The following is a 22,208-nucleotide window of genomic DNA, read 5'->3' as shown; positions in this document are numbered from 1 at the left end:
CCGGGGCACGAACCTGTGTCCCCTGCATCGGCAGGCGGACTCTCAACCACTGCGCCACCAGGGAAGCCCTTTTTTTTAGATTTTTATCATGTCTAATCTTAGCTTTCAAGCTCTCAAACTGAGGAATCCAATTCTCTTTGGTGTACTCTTATAAGAGCTAACCCTATCCATCAATATTATGAAATTTACTGAATGGGCCTTAAAATTGAATTTACACAAAAATACTTCCTTTATTTTGGAACTTAATGAAATCTTTTGTTTTCTCAAAACTGAGGCATTTTAAACTTTGTTTATATTACTGCTACTAATAATAGGGAGAAACATGCTGATCTTTTTTACCAAAAAAGAACCTACTCCTCAAAAATGAGTCATTGGCTCCTAAGCAGAGGCTCAGATTGAAGACAACAAAAATACCTACTGGGGAGATGACTCCTTCAGGAGCCACATGAGACACTTTAGGTGTCTCAATTAGGAAAATAATTAGATACATACGGCACCACTGAAAAGGCTAGGTAATAAAGGTTCGAAAGCCCATGGAAGTTTCCGTCAATTATCTTATTTGCCTGTAATACAACAGTGGGTGATCCACAGGAATAAGCACTGTAAAACCTTGGCAAAACCTAACATTGGATTTCTTTGCAGGCCACGTACCTGTTCCAACTTTCACCTTAGAATAATCATTTGTCTTTAAATTCCAGGTTTCAAATCTCACAATAATGGCTCTCAGGACTTATTACAAAAACTTTCCTGCAAAGTACTGTGGGAAATATAGTATTCAGGCTTTCACCCCTTGAAGTACAGAGAATAACTTATAGTATTATCATAGATATTTAAAATAACGAGATATGATTGAATGTGTTTAATTCAGTCATAACAGAGTTAATAATTCTCTTTTGTTTTACCTTGATCAAGATAAGATTGTCGTATCACAGAACAAATACAACTATGATATAGTTCAAAAGTCATATAACTAAATATTTGTACTTTTATGAGTTCTATAGTATTTTTATATTATATAATTTTTTCCTCCTCTGGTAAGCAGGAGGATGATATATACTATCCCTCTTTATCCAACTGTTTCCATGAAAACTCTTATTTATTGACTCATAAGTTTTGAACTTATGAGTCAATAAATAATATTTTTTGCTGGTGTTTGTCTATATTAGTTTTTATTTGTTATAATTATTGTTTCAGTTTTGTATTTTATATATGTATCATTTTATTATTGGTCATTCTATATACTTATCTGTACTGTTTATAGAACTACTATTGAAAATAGTGTGTAATACTTAAAATAAAATACAAAAACTATAATTTTAAAATATCACTTCCTTTAACATTCTGTAGTGTTATTTAATTTTTAAGTATTTTAATAATCTAATTATTAAAATCCATAAGATATAATCAATAATCTCTGATGGCTTCTGACCAGATATTTTTTTCAGTTAAAATATGACTTGATTATTTTCAGATAAGCAAATGAAATTTATATTGCTAATAAAATGAAAAATATTTTTTAAAAATTTAACCATGCATGAATATGAGCCCTTTGCTTTAGAATTCTGAATAATCATCTTCTTTCTCTTTTCAAAATTATCTCTAGTTTTACTAATGAACTGAATAGGAGAAATTTGAACTTTGTATATTCTTCCTTGAGTATCATATATGTATATATGTATATAAGAAAATCATCACTTTTCCTCAACTTATTGTTAGTCACTCTTCCAGTTTAGTGTTTAAAAAGAGCTTATGTAATACAGGAAGATGAAATTATAGTCTGTGATCACATAGCCAGTGAAGCTAGTGATTTTTTTTTCAAACATTTGACCCCATTTATGATACGTATCAAATCCAAAACTTGAGGGAGAATGAATGGCTTTGTGACAAAGTACACATACATGTTGTAAAAATTGATTCCTCTCTTTGGGTTCCGAAAAACCAATCCAAATTTCAAGGCCAGCTAAATAACTTTAAGTCTCTTGTTAATGCAATCTTTATTAATGTTTTAAAGGTATAATGACTGTGAACCTAATAAAACCACTCAAAGTTTATTAAAAACAAAATGGAACAAAAGTATATATATTTTTCTCAACAATGAATTTCCTTATCCCACTTGATTTGACTTGAGTGACCAAATACACAAGAGAATGTATAAAAGTTTAAGATAAAGAAAAATGATAATACATTAATAACATAGATTACATGAATGGATAAACACAGATTCCATCACAGCTGAAAATAAGTATTTCATACATCCTAAAACTTCTGAAATACAATTTCAAATCCCAAATCATTTTAATATTGCCTGTTAAAATCATGAAACAATGCAATTAATTACAACTGTTCTTTCTATCTCTTTTCTCCTAAGTCTAACATATACAGTCAGAAGCTCTGTAACGCTATGGAAACAACGTTAATCTAGAGTTAAGAAGTATCCTACATTTTAAAAGAGATAACATCTCTGAAACTACTTTATAACTGTGGAACATAAAAAAAAATGGAATACATTTTTTAACTTATATAATCAATAACTGGACAAAATGGAAATGGGTTCCCAACTCATTTTCAATATGTATTCAATACAAAAAATGCAGTAATTTCTTGGAATTATGTAAGGATTTTATGTTGTACCAGGGGTACAGGAATTGCATATGATGTAGGATGAATTAGATAAAACAGGTACTTCTTGCAAGAGTCATGTGGTGTTGGTCACATTTGATCCTCATCTGCTAAAAATAAAACAAAATTTCTTTAAATCTGGCCCAATCTTCTTAGGAGTCAGAATGAGTAAAATACTTTCTCAAAGCAAGTTCTTCATAGTTGAAAGGTAAATTGCCTCTCCTGAGGCACAAAGAGGAGCTAATATACCTGAGAAAAGGTAATAGAATATTTTATATATCCAATCTCTTCATAAAATCAAGTTCAATAAAGACAAAATCCACACTATGTTTTCCTCCAAAGCATGTGGGAATCTATGCTTTTAATAAAATAGTAAGTAAATTCACAGATTGATCACTTTTGACAGGACTCTATGTTCAAGCCACAGTGCTAATCACTGTTGATAATACAAACTTGAATCATGCAGAGGGTTTTCCTCAAATGCCTTGAATGTTGTAATGTCATGTTGGGCCATCCCAATGGGCCGTGGGCTATATACAAATAACATATGTGTTGCATATCAGAAATAATCAGAGTTTCTTTCCCATGACAGGCTAACAGTCATTGTATGATACAATTTGCTTTTCATCCTGCTTTTCATCTTTTTTAACTTGCAAACTTCTCTTTACCTTCTTGGTAATAGTCTTAAGACTTACTCAAAGGCACTGAATTTACTGATAAGTTATGACAAAGAGAAAGTTACCTGCATATGATTATAAACCTATATATATGAATAAATATGTATTTATACATACATACATGCATACATCTATAACACCCATACAAACACACACATGAGTATGTACGGATATGTATTCTTTCAAGTTTTATAAAGAAATTTATTTTATTAGGGAAAAAATTCGATGGATAAATGATTTCTGGGAATATTACACATTATTTATCACACTTATTTGTTTAGAAGGCCTATTAAAGATACATATTAACAATCCTTATGAAAGACGAGATGTCTCAAAATTAGCAAATATATTTAAATTAGATTGACCAGAATTTTCTGAACTTCATTGCCAAATTGTATTGTATTTTAAATTTACTTAAAATTTTTCTACTCTCCAAAAGAATCAATACCTTGCACATGACATGTATTTTACCATGACTTTAGGCAGAGCACGTACACTTTGTGAAACTCTTTTGGAGAGTCATAGGATTCAACTTCAAGTAGAAAAATTCTCTGTGGCACAACAAGGACTGTGTATTTTGAAAGTAGATTTAAAATACAGTACAATTTGGCATATTAAATATCTAAATTAACATTCTGAACTATCACTTCTCTGAGTAATATGGAAAAAAGAAATATTACCTATCTAACCACAGCTTTCATAATGTGAAGAGGGATCAATAATACAAACCTCAAAAGATTGTGATTATATGTGTGAAATCATCTCTAAAATATCTGAAACACACCATTGACCCATCTGAAGCCTCTAACAGGCAGAAAAACCCTGTGTTGTAAAAGGAACATGGTCCCCAAATAGCAAAGTTAGAGATAAGGATTAAGAATTAGTTAGATAGATAGATGATAGATAGATAGATAGATAGATAGATAGATAGATAGATAGATAGATGATAGACGGACAGAGATATGCACACACGGTACATAAAAGGAGACTAGATAGGTAAAATTTATAATGTACTTACATGACATAGAACAAATTGTATCTGTGACACAATTCTTACATTGCTGCATTCTGTAGTACATTGTGTTCTCATTTTTGTGTAACTTCCAAGAAGTAGAAGTTTGATTCCCACCTGATCAACACTACTGCCTTGGGTAGCCTCTAAACTTAGTCTCAAATAATGAATTGTCTGATCAAATATTCTATCACACTTGTGGTATTATGAGAGCTTGGCTCATTTATGATTAACAAAATTATGATAGTTCACTCCTACTGTTATTGATTTTATGTACTTAGATCTTTAACTTATAGGTTATACATTTTTATTTTACCCCTTAATAGGTGCCCTTTCCTCTTCTTACTATTAAGAAAATGTTTATCTGGGCAAAGAGCCAACACTATATGCCCTGCTTCCATTGCAGCTATGTATTTTCATGAGACTAATTCTGGCTGTGTTGAAGTGCCATGAGCAACATCCTGATTGGTTTTGTAAAGGAAACATAATTTTCTCTTTTCATCCTTCCCTCTGATAGGAATGAGTACCTAATATTGAGTCATAATGGTTAATGCAGAGGACAACAGTTTAAGGATGGTAGAAAGCAAAGACTGCTATAACTTGGATTCTTGGATGACCTTGTAGGGCAGAGTCATCATCCCTCAGTTCTTCCTACCTCCAGATTGATATCTATGAGAGATATACCTGCAGCTGATCCTATATACCAATTAATAAAAGATACCTCACTTTTTTTTTTTACTGATCTTCTATTAGGTATTAAAACACATATTTAGCCAACTTATAGTAAATGTACCATAGAATTATAAATATGTGCTTTTGAAGCTTCTGGAACTAATTACTAGTTTAGGAAACACTGGGGTAGAAGAATTTGTTAAAACAATTCTATGATGTATTCAGCAAAATTCACAATTTTGGAAATTTGCAAGATAAATCGGCCAATTTATTGAACAAAGAGGTGGTAAGAGTAAAAAGCACTGGGGGTCTTCGTAGCTGTAGAAATTGAAAGACATCAACCACACACAGTAAGTGGATATTGTTTAGATCTTGATTTGGATCTCAATCATCTATGAATTTTATATGAGATAATAGGGCAAATTTAAATAATTATTAGACATATGAAGATGGGATCATTGTTTATTTTTATTTAGGGGTCATAATAGTATAGAATTATGCTAAAATAAAATATTTTAGAGATAGGGCAAGATATTAAGAGAAGCCACATGCTGTGTGGAACACTTCAAAATAACACAGAGGAGGGGGAGTGAAGGTTTAGTGGAGGCATAGATGAAACAGTGATCATGAAATGAGAACTATTGAAGCTAAATAATGGCTACAAAGGGGATTAATTATGTTTTATTCCTACTTTGGTATATTTTTAAATTTATCTATATTAAAAGTTTTAAAATAACATAAATATATGCTTAGAATAAGATCTAAGATTTCTAGTTGTAGGTCAACATCTCAGAAGCTGTGTGCTTTTAGACAAGTTGATTACTTCTCTCTTTTTTATTATATATCAACGAAATAGAAAAAAATAGTACTCATGCCATACAATTGTTATTAGGATTAAAGTAGCTCATGTTTGTAGACCACTTAGGATATTAATAATCAGTAAATGTAAACTGCTAGTTGAATTTACTTAGTGTCATTTATAGGTATTTTTGTGAGTTAGTTTAGGAAAAATGAGTTATGAACTCAAAACATATTAATTTGGGGAGTATAGCCTATTTATAACTTCTATTCATAACTTGGGAATTGCTAGAATTGTAGTAACTGGAAATGAATACTTTATATTTTCCCAAATAAGTTGAAACCTTGATGGATTGAAGCTTTATGATTATCCCAAGGCAATAATAAATAAGTCCCCTAAGAGGAGGATTATTTTAAACATAAATGATGATTGAATAAAACTCACATTGATGACAATATCTTTACAGGAGAGCAATGCAAATAAATTTGTGTTTCATATATGTCTGAGGGATTTATGGAAAATTGATGCACCTGATATTATCTCTCCCTCTCTCTCTCTCTCTCTCCTCCTCTAAATGACTGTATCTGAATAAGTTTGTTTTTCTTTATAAGTGTAAAAAAGCAATGACAGTTTTATTTTCTTCTCCTCTTATTAAATAAGCACCTTTTTATGGCACCTGTACAAATCATCATATAAATGTAAGATTTCCAATAAATTCTTTATTTTTAGCTGCAGTAGACATTTTTAGCTCATATAATTTCTCATCAGAATTTAATACTGAAAACCTTTCTAAACCATGTTTTTCTCTTGACTTCCATTTTAATCACTTTATCCTTTTCTTCCACCTAACTTGTCATTCCTTCTCTTGCTGATTTTTTGTTATCCTCTTGTTCTGCTACTCTCTTTAAATGATCGTGGTATTTCCTACAGAATACAGTATCTGGTGCTCTCTTGTTCCCTCTCTAGAGTTGCTTCCTGGGCAACCTAATCAAGGTCTATGAATTCAATTAGCATCCAAATGTATATACCAGTGACTCTACATCCTTATCTTTTATCAAGACTACATTTCAAAGTTCACAATCATATTCAAGAATAGTTCCCCTAAAATGAAGCACTAAATTATCTCTAAAATTTGTAATTTCATCTTGACTTCTCCATCTAGGTAAATAGCACCCCTCTTTGTGTAGCTGCTCTAGTAGGAGGATAAGAATATGGACATCCCTGCCTCCATTGCTTCTCAGGTCTGAGGTCTACTGGATCATAATCTTACATTTGTTTCATTTTGATCACTTTTCTGTATTTATCCACCCTCAGTTCCAGGCCTACATCCCATCTTACCTGGATAGCTTTACAACTGGTCTGTCTGAATTCATTCTCACCTTTTCCAACTTTCTCACTTATGCTGAGTGCTTTTCCATAAGTGTATATCTGTCACTTGTCTGTCTTAAAATTCTTTCTTGAGCTCCAATAACTTTCAGAGAAGAGTAAAATCCTCCCAAACTTATCAACAAGGTCTAATATAATCAAATTTCTAAATTCTCTTCAGTGCCACTGAATCAGATAGAACACATTAATCCTCCTCTAAATGTACCCAAAACTTTCTTTTGTGTGTGTGTGCCTTTGTTCACATTATTCTATTGTTTGAAATATCCTCTTTCTTCAGCTTTTGAAAACATCTGCATTTTTACTGAGAAGCAGCTGCAACAGCATTCCCTCCTTGGAGCATGTGCTCACTTCCACAAAATGCTGTAGGTTATTCTTATGCCTCTCTTCTCTGTCCTTCTATAAATGTTATCATAATACACCAAGATTCATTATAATTATTGGCTTTCTTCTACTTCCTCATACTAAACTGTGATTTTTTTTCAGTAAAAATCTTTATTCGTTTATAAATATTACTCATTTTAAAAAGTGCTTGATTTAAAATAAGCCCTTGCCATGTTTGTGGATCTAAAATTCATAACAATATGTTTAGAAAAAGAGATATTCTCATTGTTAACATATTCAATTAGGGTTCAAAATACTTACATGGTATTTATAAGATCAAACAATATGTTGTAGAATTTAGATTCAAATTTCTGTATTCTATAACTTAGGCTGATAAATCTGCCATTTTTATCATCTTTTTTCTCTGAAAATTTTAATTTTGAAGTAGTTTTTTTTTCTTTTTCTTTTAGTTTTTGTGTGTATGCTTGTGGTTATTATTTACACTAATGGTGGCCCTCTAAATCAGTTTCATTCCTAGCTGATATAACAAAGCCAAATTATCTAAAAATCTAATGCTTTTCTTTGAATTGCAGAGCTTAGTCACTTGCATGTATTCCATTTAAAACGGCAGAGGAGTTTGGATATCAACCAACATTTCTTTTGAAAATTTGAGAATAAGTTTTCATTCAAAATATAGAGTCAGTCTTAGTTACCAAATTTGAAATTTTCTAACTATATCTTGTCATTTCACCAAAAAAAAGAAAGGAAAAAATAAATCAGCCTGATTCAGCCCCCCTACTAAGCTAAAGAAAAACCTGCCATTTCAAAGCAATTTCAGTTCTTCAAAGAATAGGCTAACAATGGTAAAAGAGCAAATAACTCTTTCAAAGTTTATTTCCAAACTTTGTTTCTTTTACAAAGTTATTTTCAATGCATGCAGGCTTTTACTGAAAATGAAACCCACTAGAAATACATATAGAATTATTAATGAAAACTTATTTTTTAGCCATACAACTTTCATTTGGATGATATTTAAACCATTAATAAAATCTGTTTATGTGAACCTTGTCTATGTAAACTATAGCAAGGGGAAATTTTGACAGTTTCAAATCATAATCATAAATAATAAATGATTCCTTTGTGTGGTATTGCAAGCTACCCAAGGGTTAAAAATTAAAAAGAGAAATCTAACATCAATTGCATATTTGCTGTAATATTAAAATTAATGTATATCTTCCCATGGTGGTAATTTTTTTATGAATAAAAACCACTTATATGTATGTTTCTTTGTAAAATGTGACCTCATTATTTATACCTGTTCTTCATATATAATGAATTTTATTTTATCTGAGCATTTGGACACAACTTGTTGCAGAAATCAGTTAATTTTTCACAGATATATCTGTTTTTCTTCTGTGAACATAAGTAAACTATACATCACATTTTCCCTAATAGGAGAGATCAGGTAACTGTGTCCTGCTGCATGTTACAAGTGCAGATCTGTAGCACAGTGATCTGTTCTTATGTCTCCTCTATGCTGCAGAAGAGCCAGGGGAGGACTTTAAGCCCAATGGAAAGTTTCTATCACATCCAAACTCTTAAATCTCTCAATCACTGACTACAAAACAGTTGTCTTGGAGCTGCCCATACATGCCAGACTAGAAATAAGATAGTATTGCACTAAGCCATTGACAATATGGAATTTTTTTATTGTATTATTTAACATATTTTGACTAATAAAGAAGGAGGCTACTAATGTGACCTACAATTAAATAAAAACATATACTAAATCACATAGTAAAAATCACCAACAATGATTTGGATGTCAGACCATGTGTTCATTGAAGCTCTAGGGACAAAGGATAGAAAGCAGAGGTTTAGAATGTGTGTTGGTTGTTAGTAGGTATGCATCACACAGTATAATTAGACAGAGATGAGTTCATAGAGGGACTTGCCAGTTGAAAAACATAAATGAAAGTGTGTAGAGAATGACCAGAAATATAGGGCCTTGAGGGACTGGAAAAGCTGATTGCTTATAGACTCCAAGCAGTAAGAGAGAAGTCTGAGAATGTTTTTTAGTGACAAAGAATTTATTAAGATTATGCCTTGGATCAAAGATCAGATTAAGGATGAGCCCACTCTAGCCTATTTTAGATAACGTCCAGATAGCCCCAGATACATCAGATAACTTCAAGATATCTCCTTTAGGTTATGGAAGATTGGTGAGAAGGGTACTAATAAGCAAAGTAATAAATCAGTCTTGAACATTAAGTCTCTAGGAAAAAAGAAAAAACTTTAAGTCTGATTATTGGTGTATTGAACTGATTAGAAACAATTAATCCCAGCAGATACCAAGTTTTTGAGTTAATTGTGCTCTAAAGAACTACAAGGCCATGCCTAAAAAGCTTTTATTTACCTGAAAAACAATTGTAGGGGTCATGAATTTGCTCCAGCAGTAAGTTCCCTGTCAGTGCAATATAGTATCATTGGAAAGTTTACAAGGTTTGATTCTGAAGGACCAAACAGAATAATACATAAGGGCAGAGCCAGAGGTCATGAAGAGTAAGGAACACAGTGGCCAGCAGAGAGTAGCGTTAGTTTTTCATCAAGACGAAAAGGCTTTCACATTCCACTCCCAGCAGAATTCTAGTATTGCTATGGATCAGTGCACTGCTGTGTGTTCCCTATTGTTCCGCTTTATAAAGGTGTTTGAAGTCATTCTTATTGAATGCATGGTTGGGGAGTAGGTGGAGGGATAAAGATAATTTGTCTTTTTAGTCTATATAATGCCAAACCACAAGGAGCAATATGTGATTGATTCCCATAAGACCTTAAATTTTGAAATGGCTGAGAAGACTCAATGAGATTCTTTTTTTAAGTTTATTTTTTCCTGTTCTAGATACTGTCTGTTGATACCTTGCAAACTTCTATGCTTTTCTTACTTTGTCTCTGTGCAGTAGAGGCAAAACACTTGGAAATTACATTTCTCAGCCTCCCTTGCAGATTTAGATTCCCTGAGTAATAAGAGACACTTTCATGAGAGAAAGATGTGTGGGAAGAGAGCAGATGTGAATTTTGAGAAGCTTTTGAGTTAGCACATAGAGACTACTGGTGCTATGATCAACTACAATTGTGAAAGAGGCTACTTCAAATCAGAAACTTCTGATTTTACCAAAGTCAGCTGCAATTATCCCTGACATTGGTTCTCTGGTTCTTAAAAAAAAAAAAATTAAGCATATGTTTCTCTGTATTCACCATTTCTTCTTTTATAAATTCTGGAGAAGTTCCAATTTCCTTATCATCCCTGATTGATACATTTCTTGGGAAAGGATGTCTACTATATGTGTTCAAGAGGTAGAAAACAGACATTTTATGTCAGGAAAGGTGGAATGTGTCAGACTCTGACTAATTGTTCACCAAATCATTTTCCTTTTGGTCCTAAGCACAGAGCTAATCTTCATTTCTCAGCCATCCTTGCAATCCTTGCAATGACTGCTCTCTAGCTGATGTGGTATATTGGCCAAATGTCCAAGATCCATTGGAGGACTGTAAAATCTCAGGGATATGGTAGAGCCATAGGGGGAAGAAGACTGAGTTTGGATCACTGCTTGAAGTACAGCCACTCAACCAGGGACCTCTGTGTTAAACTCTTCATGAGTAAAAATAAACTTTTATTATTTAACTCCATTTATTTTATTGGTGTTACAAAAATTAATCCATCATGATTAATACACAATGATTTCATATGAATTCAGAGTTAGTGTTGAAATAGAAAATATGATTCATAGTTGCTGTGATTACTATGGAATGCATACTTCCTTAATTGTGCAAATGTCAATGGGTAAAGGTTCAATGACTTGTTAACAAATTCTTGCCACAGAGTTGGAAGTGGAGGAGGAGGAGAAGTAGCAATGATTTGAAGACACTGAGCCCTTTCTTGTACCAGTCAAGACTGAAAAATGAACAGATTTAAAGACAGACATTGCTGTAAACTTCAGACTTCTATGTCTCAGACCAATTTTACTTCCTGCTTTGTCCAAAGATTGCAGTTCTTTCCTCTTCAGTCTTCCTGCTCAAACTCATGCCACCCTTACAGTTTTTGTCATACTCAAAAGACAACGGTGCAGTGGAAAGTGCAAGAGATGTGGACTCAGCAGATCTGTGAATCTGGGTGTGAATGCAGCTCTACTAACTCTGTTTTAATATCATCAGCAAATTCTTATTAATAAGGAGGTCCAGCTTCCATTTTCTGCTATGTAAAATATGGCTGATAGTGTACATTTAGAGTGTTTTCAGAAGATTTAAGTTTAAATGAATTAACATCTGTCTAAAAATGATCAGATCATATAAATAACTCAGGAATGGTATTTTGTTCTCTTCTCATTCCTGACCTGCTTCCATTGCTCTTTCCTTAAATATTATGCAGGTTAGCAAGTAGATATATATCACCTTACATTATTAATTATCATTTTACCAATACCAATATCATGTATTAGGTAACCTCAGGTATGTTATTTAATGATAAGTTCTTCAAATATAAAATAAGAATAATAATTCTTACCTCGTGGAATTATTGTGAAAATTAAAGCTAAATAGATAGTAGGAAATGTCAACTTTTAATTTTATTGCTAATTAAAACTTTTGAGAGGAGAAGCAATATCTTATTGTTGTCATGGTAATGCCTAGCACAGTGTTAGACTACAAATTAAATAACTTAATAAATGATTGAATTGATGTAAATTGACTGATTCTGAACCAAGCTGTTTTGCTAAGACTTTTGCTTATTTTTCTATTCCTAAGTTCATGTATTTTGACATTTATCTTCCTTTAAGTCATACTTTCCAAACTATGAACATAATTTTGTTAATTTCTCAACCCAGCATTTTCCAGAATGTGTCACACAAATGACAGTTCCACAAAAGATGATCTATGAAAAGAAACTAAGTCTATGGTCAATTAAGTTTAGTGTACACTAGATAGGATATTTTACCCTTGGAGATTGATGATGCACATGAAAATATGAAGAGCTCTGTAAACTCTAGTAACTAAGAAAAATTTTATATTTTCTTGACTTAAAGTTTCTCAAACACATCAGACAAATGAAATGCTCCCACACTCACTACCATCACCTGCCTCCACACTCCCCATCTTAATCACAAAGCACTTATTAGCAAATTTTCAGAGCTAATATAATATGAAGATGCAGCCCTGGACTAAGCCTAAGAGAGTCTTCTATCTGAGATATTTTCTTGGTAATGTCATAATTTTAAAAATGACATGCACATCTACCTATGCTGTATTCACTAGGTGTAATCACCTGTGTATCATTTTCTGGCAGTAGAGAGTAATCCCACTGCTTTTATCTTTCCATACCAAGGAATATGATAAAGGTACATTTGGAGTAAATATATCTTCATTTAAGATAGTATTTTACTATTTGCAAAGTACTTTCTCATATTTTTATAAAACAGCTGCATATAAACATCTGATCAATTATCACTTTTAGTTAGTATTATGGAACATTGCCCAGAGGTTTTTTTTACTTTCTCAATTTTCCAGAAATTATTAAAAATTTTAAAATTACTCAAAAACTTACATCAGGACATTTAAATAATAAAAAGCACCATGTAATACATATCAAATAGAAATAGAGGTAATATGAGCACTCCAGACAAAGAGGGGTTAACATAGTCATTAAACATGTTTAGGCACCTCAGTTTACAAAACGTGTTGCTTAACCCACACGCAAATATAAAAGTTTGTACGTTTTTTGTGATTCAAACTTCTCTTTTTCTTTGTTCACCAATGAAACAAATATGCAGAAGGATGACTGCATACCAGTCACCGTGCCAAAAATCAGGAATATGATTACAAATAGGAGAATTTTCATGTGATTAATCTGATAGATTGAGCTTCATTAAGCCTTTATTTAGCTTAGAGATTAGTGAAGAATACAGCCAAGCAATGAGGTAATGTGTGTGATGTGATCTCATGGAGGAAGGACAGTTTGATACAAACAGGAAGGACAAGAATCTATTCTTTAGAGGGATAAGGAAGAGCTCAGAGCTAAAGTGATGTCAAAGCTGAGCTGCTAGGTTGAGATCTTAAATTTATGGGAGACATATTTGCCAGAGATAATAAACAATTGATGGTGTAATTGAAGTAGAAGAAACAGCAATTCTAATGGTGAAAAAATAAAAATATTCTGGAATGGCAGACTCATGTAATTAAATATTTTTAGGAAGTCTGGATTAAAGATTGGGAAGGAGCAAATAACTAGACAGGTAAACACAAAATGCAAACTATCAAGTTTGGACTTCATGGCAGAGAATATGAGGAGTGACTTAAGAGGAAATCCAGGAAGCTTTTTTCCACTAATTCATGCAAAAGATTTTTATGCAATGAATTGCAGTGATGGCATTCAAAGTGAAAAACAGTGGAAGGATACATGAGATATGGAGGAGGCTCGATGGACAGATCTTGATTATTTACTGAATGCAGGAAATCAGAAATAGCAAAAGAGTGAGAATAACAGATGGGGTTATAGCTTAAGCATGTTGGTGAGTCTGACCCATGTACCGTTCACTTAGAGTTCCATGTCATATTTTGTGTGTGAATATATCACAGTTTATTTATCCTTTCTCACACTGATAGAAAATTGGATTATTTCCTTGCTTTTTCCAAGAACATTCTTGTCCATGTCTCTTCTTTTATATGTTTAAATTGGAATATAATTTATACATCCCATTTTATGTGAGGTTTAACTTTAGGGGATGCTGTCTAACTGTTTTTCAAAATATTTGCAAACACTTCAACTCCAGTCATCAATATACAAGAGATCCTATGGCAAACATTCTCTCCAATACCTGGTATTACCATAATTTTCATTTTTTTTCCAATTGATTGTGTACAATATGCATTATGATCTTAGTTCTTATTTCACAGGTTATTAATAATAATGAACAATTTTTCATATGTTTGTTGGCCACAAATATTAATCAGCAAATATAGTCAGAGGTATAAGACAATATAGACCAAACCCTTGTGCTCAAGGAGTTTTTCTTTTCATGGGGGATACAGAAAAAAAAAAAAAATACTAGGAGGCTATATGCACTGTGCAGAAGGCAAAGAGTGTCAATATGTTTCATTACTTTTCCTGAGAAGAAAGAATTGAATGCTGAGAAGGACAGTCCTCTTCATGCATAAGGGAAGGATAATTCAGGCTCATGCATGTAATAAAAAATATGAAAGTCCTGAGATGGGGATGAGTTAGATGTGTTTTAGGAACAGCAGAAAAACTGGTGTAGCTTAATTGCAATAAAAAAGGAAGAAATTATAATAGAAGATGAGTTTTAAAAAGAGGGTAGCAGCATTCATCCAACAAAAGTTTATTTAATGCCTATCATTTATCAGTCATTCTTTACATAGGAAAAGCCAGACCCAGACCCTTCTCTCAAAAATGTGTTCAAGAACAAGTAAATATGTAAAGAATCTCTTCCTTTACTTAGTAGGTTTTGTTAGTATTTTCTCTGCCCCTCAATTTGCAACATCTGTTATGCTTTTGTCTCAATGACTATCTTTCTACATAGACTTTATATGACCTCTATAACAACTGTTGATGGAGAAAAACATTATCCCCATAGATGAGAAAACAAGAATAGGTTGATTAATAAACTCGATTAGGCCATATAATTAGTAATGTGAAGGAAATAAGAATTAAATCCAAGTCTCTGCCTCTAAGGCTAATAGAAGTTGAGAGATTTTCTTTGGTAAAAATATTATTTCCAAGGACAAATTCATGGAGCGATCAACCGTGTGGGCTATGAATTTTCCTGGGAGCAAAGTGGTTACACTGAACCCTGCACTCAATGTGTAGACAGAAAAGGGGACCAGACTGATATACAAGTTTATTTTTTTTACTTTTCCTACAGCCACTACACTCCTACCCTCACTTATTCCTAGTTGAGACTTTATTATGAATATAGAAGTAACAGTTGTGTCTTATGAGCTGTAAACTGCCAATTTTTTTTTAAACTGCCAATTTAATATTTGTAGAAAGAGTATCATAGTGACTCAAACACAACTCATGGATTGTTTGTTTGTTTGTTTGAGGGTGTAATGCTCACACTTTGGAATATTGAGCTTTCTTAGCAGTATTTATAGAGTCCCAGTGTATAAGCTGTAGGTAGATGGGAAGCAAAGATTATAGACTAAGGAAGTCTGTTTGTAAATTACAAAATGAGGGGGAACAGATGACTAAGTTTGATGCATCATAAAATCTGTTCCATTTAATTAGGTAAATTTTCAGTTCAGATAACTCATTTATCCTTCAAAATTATCTACAAATATTGATAATACTGGGAAAAAGTGGCGACTTTTCTGTTATACAATATGAGAACTTTAAGTCAAGAAGGTATCATTAAGAGCTGATCTAATCCTAATGTATTCCAGAACTCCTATGAAATTCTTGTGTAACTTCAGAGACTTCTAGAGAAAATTTGCCCTAAATCTTTTGGTAGGCATATTTTAGAGAACCCTTAAGATCTCTACAGTAATGGCTGGCTGCATATTCATATGCATAGGTGGAGATAGTCTGGTTCCTTGGAGAGAAGAGTAGAGAGAATGGCTGATCTGGGTACACATGGTTACACTTTGGGGAGTTTTCATTTTTGCTTTTGTCTGTTTTCCATAATATTCTTTCTAGGACTGGAAGATACTCATCTAATTGCATATGAAATACAAAGAGAAAACATTCCTTGAATCTGTATTCACAAAAGTCTACAGAGGGCTTCCCTGGTGGCACAGTGGTTGAGAGTCCGCCTGCCGATGCAGGGGACACGGGTTCATGCCCTGGTCCGGGAAAATCCCACATGTCGCAGAGCAGCTGGGCCCATGAGCCATGGCCGCTGAGCCTGCTCCTCCGGAGCCTGTGCTCCGCAACAGGAGAGGCCACAACAGTGAGAGGCCTGCCTACCGCAAAAAAAAAAAAAAAAAGTATACAGAAAGTGTTTGTTGGATGAATAAACAGAGCCTTGGGTTGCAGAAAGAAATAAACTAATAACCTGAACTCTACGCTTAACCAAATACTAATTTTACTGAAATGTAAAACCACTACAATTTTATTGGTTTTTCATATTTCTTTTATTAAAGCCTATGGGAGAAGTTGAAACTAAAGCAAATCTAGACGTATTATAAAGCCATTGATAAAGAATAAACTTGAAACCAAATTTGTATCTGAAATACATTGTTATCCCATTTTTAACATCTAAAATTACCCTCTTTGTACTTAAAAAAAGTCTCATCAGCAATATAATGATGGCATATCTTTCACCAAGTCCAGGAGAAAAGGGTTGAAATGCTATGGAATAATTTCACTTTCTTAGAAAAATACAGTGGAAGAAGTTTCAAGTAGGAGTTCCTTGTACCCCCCATTCTATAAGATGCTGCTAAAATGTATAAAAACCATTTATTTAAGGCAAAATAATCAATAGCTCAATATATGAGTTGCAATATATATATTTTAAAAGTTGGAAAAGAGCTGAGAATACCTACATTTTTCATTTCAGACTAGCTAAAATAGAAGATCACTTATTCAACCCCCGAGGAGTTAATCCTGTAGAAATTATCTGTGGCCTTCTTTACATTTCAGTACCCAGAGATGACAGATTTTGTCTCTGCTACAGAGTAAGGTATTCAGCAGAAAATTTGGATGCCCTGCAGAATACATTTTGCCTCATTAAATATGTCTGGATCAGCTGGTTCTGCTGGAATAGGATAGAAAAAAAGAAAGAGTACCTGTGCCACAGCAAAAATAGTGGAGATGGACAACAGATGACTTGAAGTAGACTTTTCTTTCTTTTTTAAAAATCTGAACAATTATTCTACTTTTGCCAAATAAGCTCTCTGTTTTTATTTTTAAAGCCATGGATATGGGGGTGAAGAGTAAGCATAATAACATGCTCAGAAAGGCACTCGTTAAATATTTTGAGGCTAATAATGCCTATATTTCCATTCAAAACAATGGAAATTCCATGCAGCCTCTATTACCTGGAATGATCAAGCCACAGGGGAAGGCAGAGTGCTAGTTCACTGCATTCTTGCGATAAATGTGAGAAAACAAATTTGTTTTATATATCAAGTCTTGTAATGGAAAATAAATTATATTCCAGCTCTCTGCATAAGGAAGATTCTAATTAGAATGACTGAATTTTTTTCTAAAGGTTTCAGCATCTCAGTTATGCCTCATAATGGTCTTTTCGGACATCAGTTATCACTTAGAACAATACACTATTAGAAATAATATGAAATTGTGATGTACACATTTTGAATGCATAATGTAACTTATATATGGAGGTTTATTTTTTCCAGTAATTGACATAAGCTTTTTTCCTTAAATTTTGCTCATAATGTCAAAAGGAATGTCTCTAAAAACACTGTGATAAACTTGAATTATGGGAACTTTGTGCTCTGTGACAACCTCTAGGTCAATTCCTTACTCCTAGTATAACTAAAAAATGGTCAAACTGAAAAAGGAGAAATGCTTTATCCCCACATATTCTTAACTTTTAACACTAGTACCTGTTGGTCTACTATACTTATAAAACATAGACACACTGATTGATGTGATCAAATTTTTTGAGTATATGTTATATACTTGTCACAATACATGATTTCATTTAATGCTCACAGCATTGCAATTTTATTATTACTTGTATTATGTATTTGGTAGCAGGACCCAGCAGAAACCAGACCCATCTAAGATGTTTTTTACATTACCTTGGTACATAGTAAATATGGTGAAGATGATAATTATCATCATAAGGAAGAAACTAAAAGAGAAGGGAAAGAAAGTAGAGATAAAGAGGAAGAGGAAAAAAATGGATATAATGCTCTTGGATATTTAACATGTGGTAATTAATGTCTCCATGTGGAAATTTCTTCCTGGAAATTCTTGGGATATTTATGATTTTTTTATCCTGATTCTTGATAAAAATATAATGAGCTAATAGGGAAACATTAAATATTTAATAATATTATATTTAATAAAATAATTATCCCACAGGAATTAAAGTTTAAATATGTAGAGATGTTATTGGTTCAAGGAATGCACTGATGTCATGTCTGAAACAAGAGCAGAAAGTATTTTTATAAGTTAAGTTTGACATATCTGGAAAGCTACATAGGAGCACACAGGAGAAAAATAGTTATGATTTTGCTTGTTGCTGTTGTCTTCTTCTAAATGTGCATTCATGAACTCTTCTGCTGCTAATGGTGAGTCATTACCACAAAGAAAATAAGTTTGATCACGTATACATTATACAACTTCTATGAGTAGTGTCCTAAAAAATAATAAGTTTTGGAAGCAAAATAAGTACTTAAATGCCAATTTTGACAGTGCTGTTAACCTCACTAGTACAATCAAATATGTTATTTGAATACTATCCAATAATGTTCACTGGAATTTTACAGTGTTTAAAAATTTGCTCTAGGCTACCATTCTTTGTAAATGTTTTTAACAGAAGAAATGCAAAGTGAAAAAGGTGTGAATATTCTTGTGGAATACTCTCTCACACATGAAATAAAAAATGGTCAAAGTTCTGAATTAACAAAAACAGTATCAATTTCAAAGGCAGAAACATAATCTATAAGCAGACAAATATTTTTATCATAAAAATAGAAAAGAGCTTATATGAAGCAACATGCATGTTAAAGATGAACATGAAGATTCTTTGATATACACACTTAACAATTCAACCAACAACAGAAAATGAAAAAAATTCTACCTCTGAAACATTTGTGATTAAACAAATACCAAAGCAATTAGAAAGAACAATTAATATTTTGCATGTTTAAGATTGTATTTGAAGATTAATAAGGGATAACTTTTAAGTATTCAATGTTACAGTTTCATCTTTTGATTTTTAAATGATTTTTATTTGGTGTTTTAAAAACTTCACCATTTATATGTGTTAATATTCACCCTTCTAATGTTTCTACTAACAAATATCTACAGCATATGTGGATAATTTTCCTTTTATTGAAATAGATAAAATAGATATTCTTATCACAAAATATAGTCCATAATCATAATAATGTTATATCTATCATCTATCTATTTATCAATTTAAAAAACAAGATAACAAGCCCCAAATGGAGTTGCTTATTCTTAGCCTCATGTCACCAAACTGGGACTTAACCTAATTGTAGTTTTTCTGGCCCAGGAATGGAATCTTATACCAGGCAATCAGGAATCACCTGATTAGCACCAGTTAGGTCCTCTGCCTGATAGACCCCTGTCATTATCTAAGGGAAAGTAACTTTGCAATAACCAAATCCCTTGTCTGTGTAGTGTGACACTACTGTTCCCACTTCCTTCTGCCTATAAAAGTCTTTCATTTTGTAGAGCTCCCTGAAGCAACTTCCTATCTGTTAGACTGGATGTGGCCTGATTCAAATAGATTTTTGGTCAAATAAACCCTTAAAATTTTAATATGCTTCAGTTTATCTTTTAAATATAAGTAGATATACCACCTCAAATTTAAAACAACTGTATCACTCTCTACCACAGACTGACTGACTCTTTATTATTATGGTCACTTATTATTATTTTAAAGATGTAAATAAAGTGATAAGGAACGCCCAGAAAACCAACGATTTGGGATTCCTGAGAATTCCCAGAAATCCCAACTTATTATTCCTGAATCCCAAAGATGAATATCTGTCAAACATTTGGAAAATTTTCAAAGTGTAGAGTCATAAGTTGATGCCACTTTATTTAGCGTTTTACATGCATTATGTTATAACTTTCAGCAAAACTATTAAATAAACATCTTTATTATCCTCATTATATATATGAACAAAGTTTAGAGAAGGTAAGTCACTTGCCTAATACTGCTCCCCTGGTAAGGTCAGGATTTGAGCCGTGTGTGTTTGACTCCAACACCTTTACAAGTAATAATTGGCATACAATGACATTAAGCATGTAACTCCATAGTCCAAGGCTATGCTCTGCTAACTGGACAAGTTATTTGTCTTGTTAAGGAATGTTTTCTAGCACTTGAATATCATCTTATTCAGTAATCAAGCTACTCATTTTCTTTAATTCCCTTATGTAAGCAATGGTTCCTCCATCAACCCTGACACATGCACCAAATACATTGGAGAACTGCTAGATTTTACATCCTCCCTCAATTTTCAGCCATTTCTTAAGTTTTAAGGGTTTGACACCTCAAGTAAGATTTCTCTTTCTTTGTTCTCCACTGAAAAGTTACTGTCAGATTCTCTTACCATAGACATAGCAACAAACTCTTAATCTCCAATCCCTGCTTTCTGAGCTCCAAAATTATTTTGAGATAGTATGTATATGATTTATTATATCAACCTTTCTGCTTAAAGTGTAAATAATCCTTGTGTCTCTTTGATAGATTGCATTACTATTCACCAAATATTTACATTTTACTTGTTATGGTGCCCTTTTCTTCAGGAAATCAGTAATGGTCACATGACTTGCATTGGCCAATTAAATATGAGCAGAAGGGGACACGTGTTATTTCTGGCTAAGAGTGTTAAGATCAGTGGCACCGTGATAACTAGTGTTGAGCCAGAGAGATGTTGTTTCATAGCCTGCCTCCCAGAGTGAAGACAACATGGACCAGTGTAATGAATGGCCTGAATTAGATGTGTGCTGTGAGGGAAAAAATGGCATTTGTGACACTGGGCGTGGAGAATAGGGTGCCATTTTCTGTGACAATATAACCTAAACTACCCTGTCTGCTATAGTACCCATCATTTATAAAATCAATAATACTCCTACAGTTTAGCATGCCAGATCTTTTATCATATGATTCCTACCAATATTTTCAATTTCATGTGTAGTCTTCTTTCTCCATGTCCCTGCACTCTCAATGACATTTCAAAGCTTTACTGTTTTCTTAAATGTTCATGTTTTAACACACCCTTGTAATACCCATATCTCACAATATATTTTCCTCAGTGAAGTCTTCCTAAAGCAGACTAATCCAGACCTACACCAATCCTGTGATCTCAAAATAGCCCACATATGCCCCATATACTTTATTAAAATTATAGTGCTGTAATATATTTGGCACATTTAGATCCTTGACTATATAGAGTGCAGCTTGTTGAGGACAGAGATTATTTCATTCACTTCTGCACAACCACTGTCCAGCCTGGTGTCATATATTGTGCAGCTATTCAATAATATATTATTGAACATGTAAATGATCAGTAAACAATATATTTTGAGGTTAAATACTGATTCTTATTAGTAAGCAACATTCAAATATACAGTAATGCTTTAGTAGCCATGATTCTTTACTGCAGAAAACATTGTAAGATTTTTAATCGCCTACCCCACTTTTAAGAAAACAACATAGTAAGTCAACAACTTTCCTTTAAAAACTTTTGCAGAAGTGAAATGAGCTGACATGCCATCATTTCAGCTTTATCCAGCAAGGACCATTCGTGGACAAATGCAAAAATCTTTCTAATAGGAATTTTATCACTGAACAGGAGAAGTTTTTAGAACTATTTATCTTAACTATACTGTCACAAAATTTGTAAGCTCCATGACAGCCCCATAGTTAATGAACTGGAACCCCCTTTCCTGTGTTCTAGAATTCTGTCTTTCTTTCCCACCCTTCCAGCATAATTTTCTTCCTGGTGTTAGAGCACAAATCTGTAGAGTAGTCTGCATTTAATC

The sequence above is a fragment of the Lipotes vexillifer genome, unplaced genomic scaffold, assembly GCF_000442215.2.
Source record: "Lipotes vexillifer unplaced genomic scaffold, Lipotes_vexillifer_v1.1 scaffold369, whole genome shotgun sequence".
Classification (NCBI taxonomy): domain Eukaryota; kingdom Metazoa; phylum Chordata; class Mammalia; order Artiodactyla; family Lipotidae; genus Lipotes; species Lipotes vexillifer.
Note: the sequence above shows the minus strand (reverse complement) of the source record.